We start from the raw sequence: 13,747 nt of genomic DNA on the forward strand, positions 1-13,747 counted from the left end.
AGAAATTGTTCACCAGTTACACAAAAGCTGCTTTCTTCAAGTTTGGATGCCCAACTTTTCTATTACTTAGGCCTGATCCGTACACACAGCAGAATAAGGTTATACAATGCTGAGGTGACTGGGTAATTTGTAACACCATGGGCCACCAGTGTGCATGTGACAGAGTGTGCCATTTTTAAAATTCCTCTCCCGGTATCAAGTTTCCTGCAAATTAAAACAACAACAACCTAGCACATTAGAAGGTTTTATTATCCCTCAGTCCGCACCCTGCTGTGATACTTTTCCAATTCCAGACTGTTTTTACATTGAAAAGCTGCAATCTGGAATGTGTCACATCCAAAAAAATCCTGTGAACTGTAGTTTCACCTTCACAAAGCTACAGTTCCGAGCACCCTTAGCAAACTACAGTTTGCAGGGTTTTGAGGGGTTGGGGAGTCATGTGCTTTAAATGTGTGGTGTAGATGTGACCACGGTCCCTTTTGGTACCTCAGGAATCTTCCACGACATTACCAACTAATTCTGCTGTATTGCCTCACTTGGTATAACTAGTATATATTATCCCCTGAGGAAGGGCACAGTTCAAAATGCACCATGAATTCTGGGATAAACACCTGTTTTTCAATAAATTTCTTCCTACTATTGATTAGCTTCAATCGTTCATTGTTAGCTTTCAGTAATGTAGAGTCTTTCCCCTTATTCTGGTTGTTGCCATTTTACAAAGAGGTGGAGCAATGATGAGATTGGTACTGGCAGAATATATAGCCAGTGTGGCCTTCCAGATGTTGCTGAACTAGAAACTCCCATCAGCCCCAGCAAGCATGGCCAACGGCCAGGGATGATGGGAATTGCAGTTCAGCAACATATGGAGGTCCAAAGGTTCCTCACAGCTGATATATATGATGGGGGGGGGACACAGGTCAGGAAAGGAACACATGAACAAATACATGGGATAGATATTTGAATGAATTCCTCATTCGGGTATGATGGCATTCACCCAAGGGATCTCCAGAGGAGACAGCTGGGCAAATCTCAGCTGGGCAAATATAATTAACTATTATATTTGAGAACGCATGGAGGACTGGCAAGGTACCAGCAGCAAAAAATAAGTGTGTATTAGGGTTGGGAGAATATGTCAATTTTTGGTTTCTCTCATAGAATCATAAAATGGTAGAGTTGTAATGGACGACGAGAGTCATCTAGTCCAACCCCCTGCAATATAGGAATCTTTTTGCCCAACGTGGAGCTCAAACCCACATCACTGAAATTAAGAGGCCAATGCTCTACCAGCTGAGCTATCAAGTCATTTCAGTTTCTAATTTTTCCAATAGTCAGCTCTCCACATTTCTGTATGAATTTGAGATTATTATTTTTTTAAAGTCCTCATGAAGATTCGACAGCATTTTAGTGCCAATTTCTCCTAATATACACATATTTGAAAAGCAATTTTCTGTAATAGAATGCATTTTTGTATGTTATTTTCACTAATAAATAACATTTATATCAACACTTTATACTAGTATATGCATTTTAATACATCAGAGGAGGTGCAGATTTCAACAGATGACTGTGCTTCAGTTCGCATCTTGTTGCAGAAATTGCAAATTAGATAAATTTGCCTTTAAATGTGTACTGACTCTCATTTTTCCTTCATCCCTAATATGTGTCTGTGTGTAACTTCCTAAATAGAATAGATGGAAGAAGGAAGAATAACTGTAGAAGGCTGGAACAAGATAAGTTATTATAAATCATACCAAAGGAATGGTTGTGTTAGTCCACTGCAGAAAAATCAACTAAGAGATTGGTGGCACCTTAGACACTAACAAATTTATCACAAAAGTAATTTTTGCATCTTACTTGTGAATCCATGTGATTCGGTACAACTTGAATCAAAGCATAAGCTGTTGTGTGAGAGAGAACTCATCTCATATTACTATATTTTTGTTGTAACGGCCACCACCAGATTCTTGCTGGTTGTCTTTAATTTGTAGGCACTCTGAAAGGAAAATGCGGTTGTGACGTAGAGGTAAAGATGGATTTGTTTAAATCAAACCCTTGACTGAAAAAGCAAGTATCGTTTTAGTTAAGACAGAATGGACATTGCTTGATTACTAAACAGTCCATGCTGCTAATGCTTTTTAGACTAATCTGCAGCCTAAACCCTGATTTCAACACCATCCATTACAGGTTGTCTGGAAGTCTTGCTTCTCTGTTCATGGCATCCGTGAGTGACATGTGTCAGAAACAGGGGAACAAATCAGCGGCTGTGATGGTCTGTGGGTGAAAACATAGCATGGCCATGGAACAGGTGTGGGAAGATGATGGATAGGCTCTGGACAATGTAGTGACTCTGGATTATGTGCAAAGGCTGGAGGGGATGGAGGAGAGAAGGGTGGAATGGAGGACTAAGCTAGTTTTGCCTTTGTCTCTCCTGGCCACCCATGGCCCACTACTCAACCCTACCCCTCCTGAGCTGCCTGCCCCTACATGAACTCTGAAGGATGGTTTCCTGTGAATATTTATTTCTAGCCTTGAGCTCAGGGGAAAGCCCCGGAGGATGCTACTGCTGTCTTGTCAGGACTTTACACCTGCTAGTACTGCTACAAATGGGGCTGAAATACATTACATTTGTCTTCATTCTGGGACAAAGTAGATGTAATAATAGAAATCCCACAATCGAATCTCCTCCTCTTCCTCCTTTTTTAATAGGAAAAATGCAGCCACCATGGGAGCATGGGAGGCTGCAGTGCTCGAGACGGTTTTGTTTTTAACCTATTTGCCTCCTGTGGCATTTTCTTCATTTAAATTCCCTCTCTTTCTTGCTATTAATTGTCCCATGAGGCAAATACCAGCTTGGGAATGATAATTTCAAGCAGAAAGAGGATGTAGCGATAGGGTTACCGGCCACTGCTCCCCAGCACTGTGGTCCAGATCTGAATCCTGCCCTTCTGGACCTGAATGCGCCATTTGAAATAAAATGTGTGCGATCCCATCACAGATATCCCACCGTCTCATCATCAAAGTGGCTCTAGCCTAAACAACCTTAAGAACAGATTTTCCTCTGAAGTTCAACAGTCTTCTCGATCTGTACTCCCCAGCTCTGTTGTATGGGACTGGCTGGGACTGACTGGTTGAGGCTGTCTAGTTCAGTGTGAAAACATAAGCTTTATTAATGGAACAATTTGCTTTTTGATATTGAATCGATATTGTACCATCATCTTCTGGAATAAATTTAAGATGCATTCTGTTGCATCTAAATGAAAAGACCACCTGGTCTTTAAATGTTTGTTGAACATGCTTTAAATGTGGATCGGACTTCCGGTGGGGCGCCATTCCGATTCAGTCGGGTCCTCTCTCAGCTCCGAGGGGGGCCGGTGTTTTTGGGCCAGGAGTGACCACAACCGCACTGTGGGCTCCGTTTAAACCTCAGGAAGAGCGCCCTGAGGACTTGGGGTCTAGCGGGAGCCAGAAGTGCTTTCCTTGCTCTTGAGGAGACCTCGGGCACGGCTCTGTAGACCTATCAATTGCCTGAAAACATGAAGCGGTGGAGACTGACGGAGATGAGCGCTTTGCATTTCCCTAATTTGGATTACAAAAGAAGGACTCTGTAAGTACTTAGAACGATTGATTTGCAAATTCTATTGAAATTCGGCTTACAGTGAGAGATCAAAAAAGGAAGTCCATCTCTCTCTGACAGCGGCAAGTTTAAAGTAACACCTAGAAACTGTAGCTATGAAAGATCTGCCTATTTTAAGTGGAGAACTGATTTTGTATACCTTAGAAAGCCCCTGTTAGGGGGGGTAGACTGAGAGTTTGATTTATTTCTTCTTGTGGATTATAAACTAAAAGGGAAGATACCATTAATCCCCCTGGCTAAGGAGGCAAGGAATGGCAGCTTTGGTCTGGATTGCGCAGCTGGAAAAATACTGAGACCCCATTACTTCCTGCTTACTCAAATCCCATGGTCTCCTTGAAGTTTAGACTCAACAATGACACTACTCCAGGAAAGAATATTGTTTGAACTGCAACTACTCCAACAGAATGTTTTAGACAAGTTTGCTCAGATTGGAGCTACTTTGCATAACTGTTCTATATACCCACTTGATGGAAACGATGGAAAGAATGCTGATCCAGAGGATTTTTCTGAAGGGGAGGACACAAAAGGTAGAAAACAAGAAAGGCTTCCCTGGCATGAGAGGCGGGGAGCCTATAGGTTGGACAGTATAGAGAACCCCTGGGGTGGCAGCCCAGAGGCTCGAGAACAACAATCATGGAAAATGCAATACGGAGCTGAGAGTGGAGGGAAGATACTTTGTGATAAAGTTGCTGCAACTGCTTATCAGGAAGAATGCTACATTCTGGAGGAGAGGAAGCTACAATTGAAGGAAATAACAGAAGCAAAAGAAGCAAAACTGAACATGAAGCAACAAGAAACTGGACTGGTGGAATGTGTGTGGGGGAGACCGGTGGGGGATGGGAAAGGCAAAGGGAAGGGTGATGATGGACAGGAAGGGGTGGGGTAAAGTATGATTTAATGGGGATTTTATAAAGGCTGATCACGGTACTCCGACACCAGAGGGAAAACGGACTATGAGATGGAAGAAATACTTAGGTATTTGTTAATATGTGTTGATTTTTTATATATTTGAAATTGGAATCAGAAGAAATATAGGCTACAGCATAACAAAGTTAAGTGAAGAGAGGATAAAAGAAGTGGAGATGTGGAATTTGATGTTTTATTTGATAAGAATAAGATTTAGGATTTAAGATATGTGGATTATAATTGTAAGATTAAGATTAGATATAAGAAAGTAGATTTTACAATGTTACAAAGTTACTAAAGAAGATTAGAAATGAACGCAAAAGAGAGGATGTGAGGAAGTCCCAAGTTTAGGATTATAAAGAGGATAAGGATGAGTAATTAAGTGTTTTGTTTGTGTGTATTTTATGTGGTTTTTGTAGTGTATGTATTTGTGTTTTGTGTATTTTTGTTATTAAAATCCAATAAATTATTTGAAAAAAATAAAATAAAATAAATGTGGATCTGCCTTTAGCTGAAAACAACCCATTTTTTATTTTAAAATGTAAGCCACATTGAAGTATTTTTTAATGTGGAAAGGTGAGGTAAAGATAAAAAATTCTGAAACAATTCTGCAACAGTTCTGCTAGATACCAAAGATGTCTCGAATCTCTCTCTCTTTCTGTGCCTCCCCTCTTGAATTAAAGAAATTCAAAACTGCTGCTTCTCATTCTCCCCACCCCACCTACAATCCTTGCAGGTAAATTTCCCCTTTGGGATAACATCCATAGCAATTCAGAGTACCTCCAGTCTGTTGCTATTTTGCAGGAGGTAATCTATGTGCATAACAGAAAATTTAGCACATTTAAAGTGGATTAAAGTGCTCTGTTGCCTAGTGCAGCAATTTTCCTTTTATGAACTGTTTTGGAAAGTAACAGGGAAATGCAATTAAAAGTGTAGGATGGATCAATGACTAATCCGAACACCCTACAAGCAAATCACGATGAATGCCGAGGAAAAACTAGATGTAGTCTAACCACTGTGTAGGTTTTGTGCAAGCAAATCAGGATGAATGAAGGATTAATACTTAGTGTTGTATAACTGCCCCACAAACAAATAAGAATTAATGTTCGGAAAACAGTACTCTGCAGCATTGTGCAAGCAAGTCAGGATGAATATTCAAGCAACTGGTAGTCTCAAGGGCCCTTTAGAGTCAGTAATGCCCTTTAAAAACAAAACAAAACAAAACCCTGACTCCTGTTAGGCAACACTTCAGGCAAAACCAGCTTGTGTTTATTTGAATCATCAAAATGGTGGCAATCAAGAGGGCCAAGCTATGTTCTTCTTCACTAAGATTGTTTAAGGTAGAGGCAGCCTTCAGATTAAATTGGTAGCATAACAGTCTGCTCTGAACCACCATGGCCTTCTCATAGTTCTGCTGACGAGGACCGTCTGGAATCAGTTCTGCGAGGTAACATAAAACTGTCCTTTTGAAGAGGGGCAGCTTAGGGCCAAACTATATGTGTCACCATTCAGAGCATGGATTAAGCTGGCAGCTTTCATTATGAAAGGAAAGGAGCTAGTTGTTGGGCCCTGTTCTGGTACGTGCTCCCAGTGAGGATCAGGACCCCGTGCTAGGTCACATCAGCACCGTACATTTAAAGCACCCTTATACCACTTTAATAGCCAGGGCTCCCCCCCCAAAAAAGCTCTGGGAACTGTAGTTTGTTAAGGATGCTGAGAGTTGTTAGTAGACCTCTATTCCCCCGCACAGAGGTACAATTTCTAGAGTGGTATAACAACTAGCTACAGGTCTCCTCGAGAAACTCTGCTATTACGAGGCGATGGACAAATGCACATAATAAATAAATGGGGATCCCTGCAATTCCGGCTGACACAATACTCATGATAATCATACTGTAATTGTTCATGTGTGCCTTCTGGTCTCACTCACGTAATGGCAAGAAGACAGGATGGGAAAAACCAGGAATGGGTTACAAATCAGGAATGCGATTAACAATGATGCTAAGTATTTTAGAGAGAAGGCCCCTAGGGAAATGAGGCTCCTTGGCAGTACTGTAGTTTAAATATCTGGTGCTTCCCAATGTGGAAAGTGCCCAGCTCGCTCCCGGCAAGGGACTTCTTAGAAATTTCCTGCCATTTAGGAACGTGGTATCTCTTTTTGCAAGATGGGGAAGTGGTGGCCAAGTTCCTGGCCAGAGGCAGAACTGACAATATTGTAATGGGTGGGTCAGCTGGTCTGGCTGACATCCTAAGGATTCCGCCCGCAGGCACTGTGACTCTGGTTGTAAAAAGAAACTGCTAGAGTAGTAGATCTCCTCGCTTCCAGACCACCTGTTGACTATTCAACCCGATTTGTTTGCAGAAAGTTTGTGGGGAGTTAGGCAACACTAGCTGTGGAGCAAGCATTTACGCTGATTTGTTTGCAAGGATGTTATACAACAGTATTTCAAGCAATTGCTTTCCAGTGCCTTTTCATGTCACTTCCCCTATCGCAAAAAAATCTGTGGGGTATTTTTTTTGGGGGGGGGGGTTGAAGAGAAGATTTGTGTCACAAGAGCTTCAAATCAACAACAACCTGAATTTGCCAGTATGTGACTGAATCACACCTCTGAATGGTAACAGAATCATAGAATTGTAGAGGTGGAAGGGCCGCAAGGGTCATCTAGTCCAACGTCTTGCAATGCAGGAATCTTTCACCCAATGTGGAGCTTGAACCCACAAGATTAAGAGTCTCATGCTCTACCCGTCTGGAAATGCCTGGGTGAAACTTGGACAAGTTTAGCCCAGCAGATTCCCTTTCATTGCGCATATTGGCACCAATGTGCCTTTGCATAACTAAAGAAATGGCCACTGATTCCTTCTGGACTGGTAGTGAGCATGTCTGTCTTTCCACAGTTTCCCCCAATTTGTGGTGGTTGATGACACCAGGCAGTCTACAAAGACGATGCAGTTTTACTTCAGAACGGCTGGAAATGACACACAAAGAGGACTGCACAGTAGTACCTCCAGTTACTTAACCCTCTGGTTACTTAAACTTTGGGATGCGAAAGCGGCAAACCTGGAAGTATTTTACCGGGTTTTTCCGTGCACACATGCACAGAAGCGGTCCTCAGGTTGCGGAAACCTCGGGATCCGACCGGACCTCTGGAATGGATCCTGTCCGCAACTGGAGGTACCACTGTATTGCTCTCTTCAAGAATCCTATGGTGCTGATGGTTCCCCCAGAAATCCCCTAGAAATGTGTAAATACAATCATCTATCATAAAAAACACGAGTCAGTCTCTATTTACCTCGTCCAAATGGAACAGGACCTGTGTACATCATGCACCCCTGGAATTGTAACTGCTTGGAGGATTAGAGAAGGCATAACAATATTGTTCCCCTGAAAAGCGCTAAGAGCTAGCTGAATCCTCAGAATTTATTTATTTATTGAAATATTTTTGTCTGTACCATCAACAAAGGCTCCAGGAAAGGCTAACAAAAATCTATGTAAAGCAGTCCCTGCAGACAGTTTACATAGAACCTGACATGCACAACACACAAGGAAAAGAGGCAGGGAGGGAGGAGGGGGAAAAGCAAGCTCAGGCAGTAGTCCTTTGTTACAGAGTTCTTGTAACCACCAGCTGGAATGGACAGATTTGGAGAGGAGGAGCCAAATGTTTCTGGTCTTTCAGCAGAACAGATGGAGAGGCTTTGCAGTCCCAGTCCAGCTCTCCCACTATAGCCTTTGGTTGAAGACAGAAGACAGTTGAGGCGGGGGCCTGTTGAAGCTGGTCTTTCAGCAAAGCCATTGCAGAGGTCCTGTGGTCCCGTCTCCTGTAGCCTGATGAAATGGCTGTTATCAGCTGTCAGGGGCTTGAATGTCCCAGTCTCCTGCTTCTTGTTGTTATGCATTGCAGATGATTTTAAGAGTTGGCAGGATGGAATGGGCTGAAACCTGGGATTTGGACTGTGACACTTAGGCCTGTCTAGTCCAGCATCCTTTTCCCCCACAGGGGCCAACCAGATGCACTCGGGGACCACAAGAGACCTCTCCCACTGTCATTCTGCAACACCTGGAATACTGAAGCATGTAGAGAGGGCGTGCTTCCATCGCTGGAAGGACAATGGATAGCAATGGAGGGCAGAACCACAGCACGGAAGCTGTGGTACTCAGTCTCTAGGGAAGTTTGCCTTGCTCTGCACACACCATACATTTAAAGCATATGCAAAGCACATGACTTACTCCAAAGAATCATGGGAGCTGTAGTTTACCCACCACAGAGCTGCAAGTCTCAGCACCCTGAACAAAACGACTGTTCCCAGCATTCTCTGGGGGAAGCCATGTGCTTTAAATGTGTGGTGTGTACACAGCCAGTATCTGGGGTGCTCAGGGGCACAGGGGATCTGGGAGCTGAGCTCTCTGCAGGCAGTTCAGGGATGTGGCGAGGGGGTCAGCATCAGGTTAAAGCAAAGAATGTCACTGCAGCAGCCGCCACGTAACCCTATCTTCCTCTTTACTGCCCGCAAACCATTGCACACGCAAGGATTTGGTGTCCGTGGGCCAGAGGATTTAATGTTCCCATCGGGGAGAGACCTGCGGAATCACATGTCTTTTGGGTGCAGAGGCAGCAGCAGCAAGATGGTCAGAGAGTGGAGGTTGGGCTAAACCACCTTCAAAACAGCCGAGTTACGAATATATTCCCAGCAGCAAGGACAGCCAAAAGTGGCTTGTTCACACTAGTTTTGCAGTTGCCCATCTCCCATGGATGTTACTGCTTCAGTCTGTGCCTTGGGGCAGAGCAGTTTTTAGGCCAGAGGGGGCAAATGCTCTCTAATGGGGCACCCTCATGTGCTGGTGGATGCCTGGTGGGCGTTGGTGGTGGCAGCGCTCTGATCAGCACCAGGCAGATGCAGCTTCAATGCTACACAATGCTGCAGAGTGACATTATGTTGGAAGTACTGTAGGGTATTACAATGGCAGCTGCCCAACATTGACGGGAACAGTAGTTATTTATTATTTATTGAGTTTATATACTGCCCTATACCCGGAGGTCTCAGGGCGGTTCACAGAAAATGAGGCTCCAGGGCAGACCGTAATTGTGAGCTCTGCTGGGATGCCCCAAAGCACTGCAATTCTATGCACGACCTGGTGGTGCATTTGAATGCTTTCCTGTGCAAATATTCCCTGTAAATAAAAAATGTGCTGTGTCAGGGAGAAAGGTTCTGCTCCAGTCCACTTTCTGAGCACAGGAAGGTTTTTGAACAAGGGAGCATTTAACCATATGATTTCCCCTCTACCTAGTATCCGAAAATATAGTCTGTTCTACCACCTCAATTGGCTTTGTCACCTAATTACCACCGCCTAACCCCACCTCATGCATACAGACCAGGCCTCAGATTGAAGATGATGGAGGTGATAGGACAAGCCCCATTATTTGTTGACACGTCCCATTGTGGCAACTACTAAACTTTCCATAATCTCTTACACATCTGGATTGGCATCTGGATGAGAAAGAGGCATCATTCCTCAAGGAGCAAAGCTGCCATACGGCAGGCCTCCAGAATTTGTGAACCACATACCTCGTCACCTGTGGTCTACTAGCATCTCTCTTTCTCTCACACACTGTTTTTAAAATAGTCCCAAGAAGGCTGAAAAGCCAGACAAGTTATCAGGCTTCCATTGTTACAGGGAATAAATGGAGAGAAAGAAGACTCTGCTTTGAAATAGCTGAAAGGAGAAAGAAAACAGGTCTAGCCTTTTCAGAAACTCTTGTTCATAAATAAGGGACAACACACTCCATATTCCCTGATTCTCAATATCCTATGTGGAGGGGCCATGTGGGGGCTCATTGAAAGTGGGGTGATTAATGAGGCCTAGGATCCTTGCGTTAAGATGAATCTCCAAATGCGTGAGAGCAGAGTGCTCATAATACTACACTGGTGCATACTTCCCCTTGCCTGCATAGCTGTCAACCTTTCCCTTTTTTGCGGGAAATTCCCTTATTATACCATTGGGAAACAGCAGGGAGGGTTGACAGCTACGTATACAGCAGTGGGGAACAGCAGGGAGGGTTGACAACTATGCTTGCCTCTGTACTGTGCTTTGTTTTGTACAGGCTTGAAACCACAACAATTATGTGTGATTATATTTGCTGATTGTAATGTTTAATGAAAATAATGAAAATTATTTTAAAATGAAAGCAAAGAATAAGTACAGGGCATTGTGGTTGAAGACTATACAGCTGTGTTCACACTGAGAGCCAGTGTGGTGTAGCAGTTAAGAGTGGTAGACTCGTAATCTGGGGAACCGGGTTCGTGTTTCCGCTCCTCCACATGCAGCTGCTGGGTTTTTAATCCATGTTCACACAAAGTAATCCAAAACACGTATGTATCCTGTAAAAAGGTAAAGGTAAAGGTACCCCTTTACCTGACCATTAGGTCCAGTCGCTGACAACTCTGGGGTTGCGGCGCTTATCTTGCTTTATTGGCCGAGGGAGCCGGCGTTCGTCCGCAGACAGCTTCCAGGTCATGTGGCCAGCATGTCTAAGCCACTTTTGGCGAACTAGAGCAGTGCATGAAAACACTGTTTACCTTTCCACTGGAGCAGTAACTATTTATCTACTTGCACTTGATGTGCTTTCGAACTGCTAGGTGTGCAGGAGCTGGGACTGAACAACGGGAGCTCACCCCGTCACGGGGATTCAAACTGCCGACCTTCTGATCGGCAAGCCCTAGGCTCTGTGGTTTAGACCACAGCACCACCCGTGTCCCTATGTATTCTGTAGATTGGTCTAAAATACTTTTTTTTAAATGTCCTTAAGTCATTCCTAATTTGTCTCTAACCAAGGTGTGAACTTCTTTGCTTAAGGTAAAAAAATGTCCCATTGTCTCCTGGTATGTACAGAAACAGAAACTAATCTGACACTAATGAAGCCAATGTGAACAGTTAAATGGGGAAAGAGCTGTGAAATGCAGCAGGTTTGGGATGAGGGTGGAGGGAGGACAACTTCATCGGGTCCTGTGAGCACACCCTAAATGCAAAGTATCATTTGTTCGGTTTGTCAAAGTGTTGATTCCCAGAAGGGGGCTTACGGATGCGTGAAAAGTTCATACAGTCCCTACCCTCAGGCTTGCACTATAAAAGACATGACACAAAAGGAAGAAGGGATGAGGAAGGAGGAGGAGCAGCGGGGAAACAACAGATTAATTTTAAGGCCCCTTTGGTATACTTCCTCTCGCTTTTGGCACTGGCATGGTGCAGTTCTTGTATCTGGCTGAGTGTGAGATCAGATGGTGTTGTTCGGTCAGCATACTCAGCTTCCCTCTCTTGGCTCCAGGGGTGTCCCTGAGGAAAAGATCCGTGCTTCAGCGTTCACCCAGAACATGAACAGCTGCTGTGAAAAAATACTCTGCCAGTTTCGGTGGGGAATCCTTTCCCAAAACAACACAGGTTAAAACCCCACCGTGGCCCTGTTTGTGATATGAGGTTTCACCTCCCTTCTTCTCCTCCTTCCTCCTCCCTGGATTAAAAAGTTTTTTGGGAGCAAGAGCCCCTCTCTTCCTCCTCCTCCTCCTGCCCGCTCTCCACTAAATCCTTAGAAATCTAGACACATTCATCACCTCTTTACTTGATGAGTTGATGGAGCTCCTTCTATCTAGCACTCTTCTTGTGTTCAGGTACTTCTTGGAAAGAAGCTGTCACTTCCACACAAATGTCAAATACCAGGGACGGGGGAGGGGATGTTTGCAATACTCAAGGAATCTGGTTCATGTCCCTGACCCCCACCCCTGCCCCCCATTGCGCTCCCAGAGATTAAGCCATAGCAGAGGAACTAGCTCCCAAACTCTTACTCAGATTGCTCAAGCACCTGCCCTCCCTGCAACCCCCCAGCCCTAAAAAAACACTATTATTATTATTATTATTATTATTATTATTATTATTATTATTATTATTCCATCCATGTCACAAAGCCTTGGCATTGCATCTCACCTCACAACACATTGTGTGATCCTAAGAAGCTGGGTGCCCATGGACAAGTACTAGCCAACAAAACTGTGCCTTGTTCCATTTCTTGAGGATCGGCATCTTGATTAGGCAAAATGGAATGTGATGGATGCACACATATACAAAGATCCTTGGGCCAGGGAGGGGCCTCAAAATTATTATTCAAATGTTAATCACTTATTTTTAGTTTTCTGTTTGTTTCCAGCTTTTAATATCTCATTTGAGTTTTCGGTAACCACCAACACCTTAGCTGCTATTTTTATCCAGCTTCAGACAGCTTGCTATCAATCCAACAAGAGGTGATAATCTTACCGCATGGAGCCAGCTTTCTTGGGTTGGAGGCTTATGCCCTTAGGAGATGGACCAATAAAAACAATTTGTACATAACGTCTGTTGAAACACCACAGGAAGAAAGCTTCAGGCAACCCATGATCGCTGATTAATATGGTTGTTCGAATGGATGCGCTAGCTGGACAGGGAGGCAGATAGGTCAATATAGCCTCACAAGGAAGGAGACAGTGGAGAAAGTTCCAGAATAAAATAACCTCAACTTGAAATCTGGACAGCTGTTGACAGTCACTGTTGACAATGCTGAGGCTTCATCCAGACTTTCTTTTGTGCTGTGTTTCCATACCCTTCAACATTTGTCCGATGAAAATAGGGACATCCTATTTAATAATAATAATAATAATAATAATAATAATAATAATAATACCTCACCCATCTGACTGAGTTGCCCCAGCCACTCTGGGTGGCTTTCAACATATATAAAAACATTTTAAATCATTAAACATTAAACACTGAACTGCCTTCAGATGGCTTGGGGGTCGGTTAACTCCATACCCTCCAACATTTCTCCGATAAAAATAGGGATGTCCTAAAGAAAAGTAGGACATTCCAGGATCAAATCAGAAACCAGGACAGCTTCTCTAAATCTAGGACTTTCCCTGGAAAACCAGGACACTTGGAAGGTCTGTGTTTCTAGACACAGGTTCACACTGCATCAGAGTGCTTTCTTCTTCTTCTTTTTCTTTTTTGCCCCAGCACTTTCCCCACGAAAACCTTTTGAGAACAAAAGAAAGAAATGCAAGAACCTAGTTTTATTTCATTTCTTATTACGTTGAAGAAAAATGCCGAGGTCACCCAGTACAGCTGGGAACGGGTTTAAGACAGCTATAGGCCTCACAGGCACTGTGCATTCAAAGCAGTATCACACTGCT

The sequence above is a fragment of the Lacerta agilis genome, chromosome 14 (assembly GCF_009819535.1).
Source record: "Lacerta agilis isolate rLacAgi1 chromosome 14, rLacAgi1.pri, whole genome shotgun sequence".
In the NCBI taxonomy this organism is placed as follows: Eukaryota; Metazoa; Chordata; class Lepidosauria; order Squamata; family Lacertidae; genus Lacerta; species Lacerta agilis.